Genomic DNA, 12,394 nt, shown 5'->3' with positions numbered 1-12,394 from the left:
GCATCTTCTGGGTAAATTCCAAGGAGTGGAATAGCTGGGTCTTGAGAAAGCCCTATTCCCATTTTTCTGAGATAGCACCAGATAGATTTCCAAAGTGGCTGTACTAGTTTGCATTCCCACCAGCAATGAAGGAGTGTTCCTCTCTCCCCACATCCTCGCCAGCATGTGGTGTCGCTATTTATCTGAGACCCAAGGATGATGACATTGTCTGCTGAGCAGTGACAGAACTGGCCCCTTGCAGGCTCTATGTCCTCAGCTCCGTGTTGGCAGTCATCCTCTGACAACAGGCACTCAACTCTCTCAGCCTTCCCTGATGGTTCGTGTTCTTCAGACGGTGGCCACTGTGCACACAGGCTGTGCAGGGAGGAGCCATGAGAGAGGGAGAGAGGTAGAGCCAAGAGGTGGAGGCTGAAGGCGGGACGATGGCTGGAGGACAGCTCAAGCCAAGGTGGAGATCTGTCGGCATAATCCAAGTTAGACTGATGAGGGGCCCACTTTGACCTTAAGCTCTTCTCTCTCCTCCATCAATAACATAAGGGGGAGGGCACCAGCCTGTCTGACCTCAGAATCCATCACTGTAACATCTTCATGGTTGACTGCCGCCCTTCACCCCAAAGTCAGGCCTGGTGAGATAACAGGGCCATTAAAGAGAAGACATGTGCAGTGTCTCTGCGGCAGGAGGTGGGCTGTGTCCAAGGATGGGGACCATGGGGAGGTGCTGGGGAGAATGCATCCCATCCTATCCTGCTGTGCTGTGGGGACCCTTGACCACGATGACCTGCCTTTAACCCCAGCGAGGCCAGGGAAAGGGCCATACTGGGCCTCTGCCTCCCACCGTCGCTAAAGCCCATATGTGCAATCATTTCCAAGATGGATGCTCTGCACCGTGACCCTGTCCTCCTAACATCAGAGTCCCAGGAGCAGCTTATCCCAAACACTGAGGCCAGGCTCTGCTCCTCCTGAGCCAGCTCTAGGGAACTGGACTTTCCCAGTTTCCCAAATGAGTTTTCTCTAACCATCCATGAGCCCAGGACTCAGAAGTCCTCACACTCCCGGAGCACAGGTGATGCCCTTCATTAGGCTGGCAAGGCCTGGACAAGCCTGGGTCGCCCCAGGACCCGGCTCCAGATGAGTCACGGATCAGGCTCCCATCCTGCTTTCAAAAGCTGGCTCAGGAGCGCCCTCTTCGGGGGCTGTGACTGTTGGCTTTCCTCTTGTCCCCACTCGATTGCCCACATCACTGAGGTACCTGACCACCCTCAGCACCCACTGTGCCACACCTGCATCAAGCATGCCTATCACCTCGCTTACTTGTCGATGTAGGCAGAATGGTCTTTGATCGGATCACTTGCCTGGTGAGGAAACTGAGCCTCATCAGAGCTCTGACCTGGCAGAATTGCCCCTCTGCTCCCCAAATTCCAAAGCTGTTCTGCCCATCCTCCCACACACAGTTGTTCGAGAGTCACTGGGTGCCAGGCTCTGTCCTGCATGTCATGGTGTGAAGACAAGGGGGGGCCTGTCTGCCAGGAGAGACAGGTGCTGTGGCTGATGTTTGAAGGGCAGGGACAGGAGGTGGCTAAGTAGCCCCTTTTAGTCCCTACTCAAAATGCAGGGCCATCAGGCGGGACAGGCATTGCTGCTGCTAAAGACTAGGAGACACACTGAGAGGCATTGTTTCCTGAGCCGTCCCCTCTACCAGCCCCCAAGCAGGCAGCAGGCACTGCTCAAAGCCCAGAGGACTTTGCAAGAATCACAGCACGCCCCTCACTCATCTGGGGCCCCATTGGAACCCCACAACCTTGCAATCACACCAGCGCACATCTGTTTATGTGCTATCGAAATCCGCGTTGACAATGTATTTGTTTAATTTCCAGGAAGAGAGAGGCGATTTGTCAGGGTCAGGGATACGTCTTGCATAAAACATTTTGATTAAACTCTGTTGGCCAGGGAATTACTTCCCCTTCATACTTAGGAACATCTAGCTATTCCCTAATTGGAGGCGCTGCCTCGTCGGCGCGTTCGCCATGTAACATAGCTGGTGTGGAATCCTCCCCAGATGAGAACCCAAGGTGTCTTGGGAGAGGCGTTAGCTCAAGCAGGCCATGGACACGGCTGTGTACTCAGCTGGAGGCCAGCCGGCTTCCCATAGGGAACAGAAGTTATTAACAAACATAGGAGGGTCAGCAGTGTGTCACTATACCATCAACCGCCTGAAAGGTGCGGAGGCCCCACACACAGCCTGCTCGCACAGTGCGGTTGTGCTCTTGTACAGAGGACCGAGGCAATCTTGGCCTTGCAAGAAGAGGCCAGCTGAGGGGCCTTGCAGCTAGCTAGCGAGCTAGCGAGCAAGCAGGAGGCCTCCCTCGGCCTTGGCCCAGTCATGCGCAGTAGGCCTTATCTTTCTCCAGAGAGAGAGAGTCTGGCTAGGACTGACTCTGTTCCTGGGGTGGAGGGGGAAACTAGAGGGGGAACATTGGGGTGTGAAAGAATGACAAATGCTGCTCCCTGTCCCTTCTGTGTGCCCCTTTCTAACAATCAGCAGTTTCACTAAGTAGGGGTTCGTATTTAGTGTTTCTGGGTTGGAAAACGGAAACACACAGAAGCAAAACAGTTCATCTGGATTCAAAGAGACACAGGATGTTCTCTCAGGATCCAGGATCCGTGACATGGGGTGCCAGCCCAATGGAAACACTAAAACCCAGGAGACTCTAGGCTGGAGGAGCTTACCACCCCAGGTGCCCACCCACGGGACCATAGAGCCTTGCTCAATGCCAGGCACATGTCGCTTTCAGTCTACTATGTCAGGGAGGACAGGCCTGTCCCTTTCTTTTTTGTCATGTGGGGAGGAAGAGAGGGCTAGTCTGTACTGCACACCTCTTCACTGGACCCAGATACAGCTTCAGCCCTCTTCGGAGCCAGGCCTCCAGCTCCCAAGGCCAGGCAAAGCATGGCGACGCTGAACACTAGTTCTTTACATTTCTAGATTCTAGGACAATCACTGTCTGATTCTGTAGCCATTACTCACGTGTGACTGTCCGACACACAATGTACCTAATCTGTGGAGACTTAAATAAACATAGCCCGCTGGATTTCAAAAGCAGAGTGTGTCAAGAAAGAACGTGAGTTCTTGTACATAAATTTTATGCTGATTTTATGTCAAAATGCTACGTTCCCGGTAGGTCGGGTTAAATAAAACATAAAACCAACGTCACTGGGCTGTTTTTTTCCCTCTTATGAAACATAGATCATGTTGTTTTTCTCTTCGCCCACTGGGTGCAAGGCTGAGGTTGCTGTCCACAGCGCCTCTGGTGGCTGGAACAGGTAAGTTCACCCCACTAAGGACCTGTGGCTGGAGTGAGGCACCCACAGGGACCCTGCACTTTGTTGTCTGTGAAATGAAGGCGCTGACAGCTTGTTCTTGTAGGATTGTAACACAGTAATCAGCACATGTCACCTTGTGCAAGGATGCTCTGGGTACCTGAGTATCTTGTGGCCTAGGACGGGGGCCCTGCCCCTTTCCTTCCCCTGGACCTGTCACACTCAAGTTTACCTTAGAGTAGCCATCACTCCTCAGACATGAAGTGCTACACAGGTTGTTCTGGGTCCCAGCCGGAAGAGAAGGGCTCCCTGCTGAGTAATGAAAAGGTTCCTCCCCCCGCCCTGTGCCCCTCTCAACCTTTCCACCAAAGCTATCCTTGAAATTTTTCTTCGTGATCCTTATTTGGTTTCCTGTACTCTTGAGCCTTGAGTCCCAGTGGTCACCCCAGTTTTCCTCAAAGCAGCCCTCTTTCATTTTCTTGGTCCCCCCTGACAGTCTCTTCAGAGCCACTTAGCCCAGTCTTTGCTGCCAGTGTGCTCCAAGGCTAGTCAGAATACTTACCGGCGTCTTTTTGTGTATCAAGCAAGGCTAGCTCTGAGGCCACCGCAAAACTTAAAAAAATTATAAATGAAAGAGGTGGGGGCTCTTTGTAACCTACCACCAAGAGGTGGCCTCTGGTTAGCATTCCCTTCCAGAACACTATGGCCAGCCCCGAGGAATTAAAAAGCAGACCATGGAAGGCACGTGAAGTGTTTTAAAAAGTAAAATGAACTGATAGAATAATTTAACAACCTATTTCATTCACCTCCATTGAAGTCAAGCCATCCTCACCTCAATGCACAATCAGTATAAATGCCAAATATGAATGAGACGGCTTACCTCCCTCCCCAGCCTCATCTGTGAACTCTGGTGTGTGGCTGACACAGCAGCGTTTCAATTGGAGCCATCTCCGTTTCAAGCACATCACAGCCATCATATTGGGCGGTGTGGGCCTCGCAGGCAGGTGTTAAACATTTTTTTTTTACGTTTATTTATTTATTTATTTTTTTAATTTGTGTAATGGGAGTGGAGTACTGCCATGGCACGTATGTGGAGGGCAGAGGATATCTCTCAGGGGTCAGTTCTCTCCTTCCACTACGCAAGTCCTGGGTCTGGAACCCAGGTCATGAAGTTTGGAAGCAGAAGACTACCCACTGGAGCCATCTCATTGGCTCTCACCGGCTTTTTAAAGGCACAGGGGCAGGTTTGGCTCTGACCGTTGGAGGCTGTCACTGCCTCCACCTTGAGTCTAACAATCAGGTAATGCTTTGCCTTCCTGGGACAGGCACCAGCACCAGCCTAGAACCCACACATTTCTCCCACAGAGCCCCATGTATTGGTCCTTAACAAATAATTGAATTTCAGTAGAAAGGGGAAATGGCCCCACCACGGCGAGGGATTACAGCGGAGACCAGGCCTCCCAGGGCCCCCCAGGTGAGACACAGGGAGTCCGTGGAGCTCCCGCCTCCCCAACCCTCGATAGACTTCTCTGGCTCCGCTTGAGAGCTTGCTCCAGTTTCCACGGGTTTGTACTCGAAGCAGAAACTGGGAGAACCCTAGCACTCCACTCTTGACACCCCGCCAACTTGGGCTCTGCACAACGGGCTTCCCGAACCACGTGTCTCCCGAGATGAAAGATTGCAAAAGAAGATAAAAATAGTCCCTCGGAAAGGGACCGCTTCAGCTGTCCCAGTTTGCGGAGTCCCCGCTTCACCGCAGATGTGAATAATTCATCGCGGAAAGTACTGCTGAGAACTAAGGACACCATTACTGCATTTTCTTTGATGAGGCCCGTAAAAAAAAAAAAAAAAAAAAAAAAAAAAAAAATCATAAACATCCAGCACGTTAGGAGGGAACCCAGAGAACGTCATTTAAAGTTGGGTTTGTTTTAAGGGGGCAGAAAGCACCCATGATCTCGTGCCATCCACTCATATCCCAAGATGATGAATCAAAGCCGCTTTGGGTTTCCTGTGTCCCCCCACGGACTGGCCTGTGTCCTCAGGAGGTGGCCCTGGGAGAAGACGCATTTGGAACATAGATCCTGCCAATGGCCTTCTGCCTTATCTCATTCTATCTGCCTTCTCTTATCTTCATTTCCTCCCGAAGAAAGACAAAAAGACTCCAGAAGACACAGAAATTCTGGGAGTCTGCGGAGGTGAACAGCAGGGGCCGGCACTACTGTGAGTCAAGTTATATGCCCTATACTCAAGCCAGGCCACTCACACCCACTTCAGGCCGATCCATGGCCTCCTGGGAGTGTTGCCATTTTATCAGTAGCGCTCCCTGAGGCATTGTGAGGCAGGGTGGGCCACTGGCAGCACTGTCTATTCTCCAGAGGCCCCACGATGAGGACAGTTGCTGCTTCAGCTTTGGCAGACTCAGTGATCTTCCCCAGGGAGCTGAGCATCAGAGCTGGTATGCAAAAATGACAAAATCACAAAAACAAACAATAAAAGGTCACTCTGAAAGCAGCTGTTTTCTACGTCGGCAGACCACCTTTCTACAGGAAGGCCACCAGGGCTCAGGTAAGCTGTAGTGGTGCCATCTGTGGATATTTGGCACAGGGCCCCACTCCCCCTTCCTCTAGGAGTTTGGATTCTAGAAAATCCTTTTTTTTTTTTTTTTTTTTTTTTAAATATTACATCGCATGTAGCCCAGGCTGGCCTCCAATTCTCTGTGTTGCCAAGGATGACTTTGAACTTCTGAACCTCCTGCCTCCACCTCCCCAAATGCCACCACCCCCGGTTTATGCAGTGCTGAAGATTGAACCCCAGAGTTTCCTGTGTGCTAGGCCAGTCCTTTAACCAACTGTGTTGCATACCCAGCCTGACTAATTCCAGAACGTTCTTATCTAGACAGCCAGCATGTAGAACAGGTTCTCTGGAACTGACAGAGTTGAAGTTGGAAGGCTACAGAGTACCCTCCCCAGACCCTGAGCAGTCCACATTGACACTCTAGGCCCATGATAACCATTTCTCTGGGCAGAAACAGGTTGGTAAACTTAGTCCCTGGTAAGACCTGCAGGGCTGAAGACTGTCCTAGTCACGTGACTTACTGTGTTTGAGTCCTAAGTACTGCTTCTCTGTCAGTGGTACCTCAGGCTCCCCCAATCACAGCCTGGGCTTCCAAGATGGAGCCAGACCTTATTTCCAGCTCCACCAGCTAATAATCATCTTGTCTCTCTTGACTTCCTCACAAGATGGGTCTGTCCTCTTTGACCATGGTGACATCTGATGGGTTCCAGACTTTGGATCTCACTATAGCAGGAAAAAAATGGAGCCCAGTCTGGCTTCTTGCATGGAAAATCCAGTCCATCACTTGCCTGGGTTTGATGCTAGACCACCGAGTACCTCTTGGCCTCAGAGCCTCCTTCCCGGTACAGTGGAGCCTGCTTCAGGGAGGCGAACAGAACAAGGCTTGGCAGAGACATCACTGATGCAGCCAGCATGGCAGCTGCCCCCAGCTGCAGCCCAGACCTTGCCCAGTGATGGATATAGGGACCATTCAAGCCCTGTGGGAAGATCAAGAACAATTCTCCTTGCCTTGGGGAACCCATACCCTCTCATGAGCTCATGGGATCCCCTTCCTGGGAAGACAGGGGGATAAGCTTCTTGCCTCATAGAGAGCCAAGACCTGGGCTGTGGCCGTGGCCCTGGGATTCCTGTCCTGGCCACCAGCATTCTCCTCTGCATTCCTCCCATCTTCTGAGTCTCCTGGGACTGATCACCATGGACCAGTGGCCCCTGCTAAACATCCGACAGCATTTGCTGTCTGTCATTCTGTTCGAGGGGACCATGGAGACCAAATCCCAGCACCACCTATCTGGAAGCCTAAGCTTTCCAGGGGGATGCTCTCGGGCCGCTCACATGTGGTCTGGCCCAAAGTCAGCAAATGTCTCTGCACCCTTGGAGTCCTCTGGCCCCTTGACAATACCCTTTCTAGTTAGTCCCCACCACAGGGTGAGCCTATCTCCCTGTTCCTTGACAGCTGTTTAGAGACAATCTACTTGTGTAGAGTCCGAGAGAGAGGGAAGGAGAACTGAAGAGAAGCAGGAGAGGAGGATGACAAGCAGGAGGGAGGCACAAGTAGGCCAAACTCTCTCCTCCATTACCCAGCCTCCTCCTCTTTGGCCCCTGGCTATAGCCTCCACTCCCTATCCTCCTAGCCCAGATCCTCATGGCCATCCCACACCCTATCACCCACCCCAAGCTCTCCAGAGGTTCCTCACAGCCTTATAAGCAATCTCAACTCCTCCCCGGGCCCTGTCCATACCTTGCTTGACCCCTGACCCGCTGCCTCAGGCTACTCTTCACCCTCCTCAGGACATGAGTTTCTTCTTGCCTACCTGCTAGACAACGTCCAGGATATGTCTTGGAAGCCTGCGTCCGTCTCTCCCCACCACATCATTGGCCCATGGCCCAATGTGCTCCCTCCTGCTGCTCCAACAAGTGTCCTCCTTAAAGAGAAGCCCCCAAAGTCAGTATCAAGACCTGCCACTCTAGGCTCTGAGCCTTTCTCACCTCCAGCTCTGCCCAGGAGCGAGGTGAGGTGAAAAACCACCTGAGGGTGACACCTCTGCACTCCGGACACCCACCTTTCCAGCAACTGTCCTTTTATGCCGGTTCAGTCTCTCACCTTCAGTGGGAGGTGCTGCCTGCCTCCTGACAAGAGCCCCAGGGTCCCCGTGTCTACTTTCACTGGCCTCACAAATCCTCCTGGAGGCTGCTGTTTCTAGCCTTCCTTAGAAAAATCAGTTACTCTGAGTCTTTCGTTCCTGTCACCCTTTGGCACTCAAGGCAATGCCATCCTCCCTATAGGTGTGGGCCTCTTTTACACAGGCCATCCGAGTATGTTTCTTTCACTGCCTTTCATGTCATATAAGTCCCTGGAGCTTTTATCTGCCTGAGGGGAGTGTGCCTCAAGGCTCCAGAGAGGAAGAAAAGAGGATCTCAGCGTTCCGAGCAATCGCAGTATGTGATGTTTGAACCACAGTCCCGTGGGGGCTATCAGGATCTTGGACGTCTGTAACACTGGTCAGACTTGCATGGGCATGAGTCACGATGCCCCTGTGCTTGCATGGCCTCCACATTCCTTCTCTCAAAGGAGGACCTTCTGTGTGTCAGTGATGTCACTCAGTTAGTCTCCTGGTGGCAGAGACACCCAGGAGTTAAGGCTGTATACTGTATCCTGCTCTCACAGAGAACACAAGTTCAATTCCCAGCACTCGGGTCAGGAGGCTCAGCAGCAGTAGCTCCATCTCCAGGGCCTTTGATGCCTCTGCACCCTCAGGCACTGCATACACTTACACATGCCCCCTTCACACACGTACAATAAGTATTTTTTTTTTTAATCTCTAAAAGTTAAGTGAATAAATAAACTGCGCACGTTCTACGTGCATCAGGGTTACGACCCTCTCACCTCATCACTTTCCTCTGAGTCCCACAGCAAACACCCATGGGATTTTCACCAAAGATTCAGCCAAAGGCATCAACCAATGAGGTAGTTCTAAAGTATTGGCGGTCCTTCTCCCTCAGCATCAGGTTCTTCTTGCCTGCCTGCTTGCTACACAGTGCCCATGAAGAGGCTGGTGAGCCCAGTGGTCAGCTCTGGGTGTACCAGAGTGCCCTTTGCCCACCACTCTACCCCACGGTGGGGCAACACTCGCTCCTGAGATGTCACAGGAAGAAGGAGAAGAGTTTCCTCTGTGCTCACAATACTGCTGGTTCAGAGGCACACTGCTTTGATTTCGGTGGGTTTGTTTATTTTTGAGACAGGGTTTCATTTTAGCCTGGGCTAGCCTGGAACACACTGTGTAGCTGAGAACAGACTTGAGTTCCTGATTCTCTTGCCTCCGCCTCCCAGGTGCTAAGGTTACGAGCATCCTTTTGTGGTGCTTGTCCTAGGCAAGCTCCCTATGAATAGAGCCACATCCCCTAAACACCGGCTTTTAGTGGCACCACAGTACTCTCACAGATGGAGATACTTGTCACCTGCTCACTAGTGTCTTCTTTTCAGTGGTGTCCCCCAAAACCTCTTCTGGTTTCCCCAGGCCTCCTGTGACTGAGGGCTATCCTGAGGTAACACACGAGGCTTGAGCTGGATGGTCCTGATTCCTCCATCTTTAATCTGCCCGGTGCTGGTGGGTGACATCCAGGAGACTCATGTTGCGCCATCTTACGGGGGCGGGGGGTGGGGGTGGGGAGCGTGCCCTCCGTGACACAGTCAACCCGCCTCTGTCTATCGACATCCTCACTTTCTGGCAGTGTCTGGGTGCTCTTTGGGCTGATCCAAATAATGCCTCCCTCACCTCGTTGTTCAGCACTGACTCCTACCTGTAACCTGGAGACAATGGCACATGTTCTAAGCCCCCAAAAGGTCACTCTCCAGCAGACCATCATTAGAGTGTGACCAGGGACACATCGCGCTGGTATTTAAAGAGAGAAAAAGGAAGGACATCTGAAGACCAGCGTGCTGCCTTGGAGCTGGTGGCGCGTGGCTCATTGCTGCTCCCAGCCCCTCGGGCTATAATTAAGCCAGGCAGGCGCCGAGCATGTCTGCGCCTCAGCTTAGTCCCAGCACAATATCCCAACCCATGGTTAAATGACGATAAATAAAGGCAGCCCCTGACAACAAGGATGGTGTCTCTGATTGCTGTCTGCAGACAGCAAGCACAATAGATGGAGTACAGGAGTGGCCTCAGATGGCTGGAACACACGGGGTCCCTGAATAAACATGTGGGCCTCTCCCAGGTCTTTAGTAACTCCTGTGTGCAACATAAGGGCACAAAAGGGTCTAGAAGGGTCTCGCCCCCTGCAATCTTCACTTTGCTTTCAGCTTCAGCATCCACACTAACTTCCTGAGAGAGACACACACAGAGGATGTTGGCAATGTGGGTTCTACAAGGTGCCCCCTCCAACAAATCATGTGCTGGGGGTGTCACCTGTGCTAAGACTTGGAGGAGAGGGCTAGTGGCCTCTGATCCTGGGGTCACTCTCAGAGCCTTGCTGTGGTTGTGGTGGCCTCCTCAAAGTTCCTAGAGAGAGGGCATCACCAGTGGAACTTGAGGAGGCCATACAACCCTCTGTGCCTGGGGGTGAATGGCTGCGTGGTGCCCTCAGGCCACCAGGGGGCAGAGGCGGTCAGGCGAGGCCGCTGCCTTCGCTTGAGTGAACAGGGTTGGGCAGCCAGTAGGGGACAGAGGAGGCCTGCCGCTGTTAGTGGGCAGGGCAGGCAGAGACACTCCCCTGTAGTCCAGAGGGTCGGAGGAGCACTGCTTTGCTCTCGCTGCCCTGAAAAACTTACAAGAGCACTGCTCCAGTTTCCTGGGTGCCACTCCGGGCTGGGGACCCAGGTACCTAGGCTTCATACCAGCCTGGCCCCCTCAGTTCTGAAGTGCTGTGAGTTTGATTAGTATGGCTCTGATCTTGTCTTTGCTAGCCCCATTTCACAAGAGGGGGAAACTGAGGCTTAGCAGGTTGGGTCTTGAGGCTCAGACTGCCCTTTCCCTCCACTTTCGTACAGCGTATAGCTGGGGAGACTCTACCATTGTTATGGGGAAACACTGTGAGGCTTAATTCCCCATCCAGACAAGACAGGTTGTGCTTGGCGCAGAAATCGTTATTCAAAAATTACAGACTCTGGTTGTTTCTATGGAAACATTTTTCACCTCATGCAAATGAAGCAAGAGGCACGAAAACAACGCCTTCTCTCTTCCCCCTCCCCCCTTTCTTTTTGGAGCCTTAAAAAGAGCTTTCTGGAAGTTGAAACCAGCACAGCACACTGGGACTGCATGTGGCCTGCAGGCAGGTCACTTCATTTACTGGGATTGTCACCCTTGGCCCAGTAGGGTACTTAGAGCTCCTTTTGTTCCTCAGACTGATTGACTCAGCTTCCTCTAAGGCAGGTGAGCTGTGGCCTCCAAATGTAGCCCCAGAGTCCCCTTCAAAAGGCACAGCTGCCACCCACTCAGACAGGCCACCCAGCCCACACTGAAATCCCTCCTGATCTCTCCTTTCCTGCTCTGCCCTGGGGCAGCAGTCGGTGACCCTACAGCCCAGGCACAGAGGTCAGTCAGATCACCTTTTCTCCTATGTTAACCGGAGCCCCAATGTCTGTGACTCCAATTTTGTAGCCACAGATAGGTCTCTGCATTTCTGATCATGGTGGGCACGGGGGAGGGGGCGGCAGTGAGGGTGACCAGCAGCAACCTTTAGCATTTAACACATGGCTTGGACTCCAGTCAGCATGGAAGGAAAGCAAGATGGGTCAGGCTTGAAGATGGGGCACATCAGCACCCTGGAAACTTTACCTCGAGTCACCAGGGAAGCCTGACATAGGTGGCCAGATACACCAGGCTCTGGTGACTTGGGACAGCATTGCCTGACTGGGAGCTGAGACACAGGCTCAGTTTTGAAACCAGAAGTGTCCTCGTTTCAGGACATTGGATGTCTTGTCTCTTCCCCAGACCTCAGTTTCCCCCAACCATGGGAGGAAACAGCACATCCCCCGCCCACCTCATGGTGTGGGGCCTGCAGTCTCCTTCCTTGCTGAAACCTGCCTGCCCATTCTGGGTGCCCACCTCGACTCAGTTGTCAGGGCTCTGAGAGAGAGAGAGAGAGAGAGAGAGAGAGAGAGAGAGAGAGAGAGAGAGAGAGAGAGAGAGAGAGAGAGAGAGAGAGAGAGAGCTGGTTCCCTGCATCACCCTTCGACTTCGACTCTCACTCTTCTGGTTTCCCAAGAGTCTTTCAACAAGTCAGCCCCGAGTCTGCAGTCCCGAATAAGCACTACTTTGTACAGCTGGCATATGTCATGCGTAGGTAAGTGAACCCGGGGGGGGGGGGGCTGTTATTATCCCTAATAAACAGATGAGACAAACAAGGCACAGAGGGGCCAAACAATTTACTTGAGGTCCCACGGCGACTGGAGTGGTGACTGGAGCTAGAAGCAGCAGCTGATGGATCTCTAGACCACATGTTGGCCATCACGCTATCTTTGTCCAGACTGACAATGTCAGGCACCTATACTTCACAAGGCAAC

This window comes from Acomys russatus, chromosome 1 (assembly GCF_903995435.1).
Source record: "Acomys russatus chromosome 1, mAcoRus1.1, whole genome shotgun sequence".
Lineage (NCBI taxonomy): Eukaryota > Metazoa > Chordata > Mammalia > Rodentia > Muridae > Acomys > Acomys russatus.
This window is presented reverse-complemented; position numbering follows the sequence as displayed.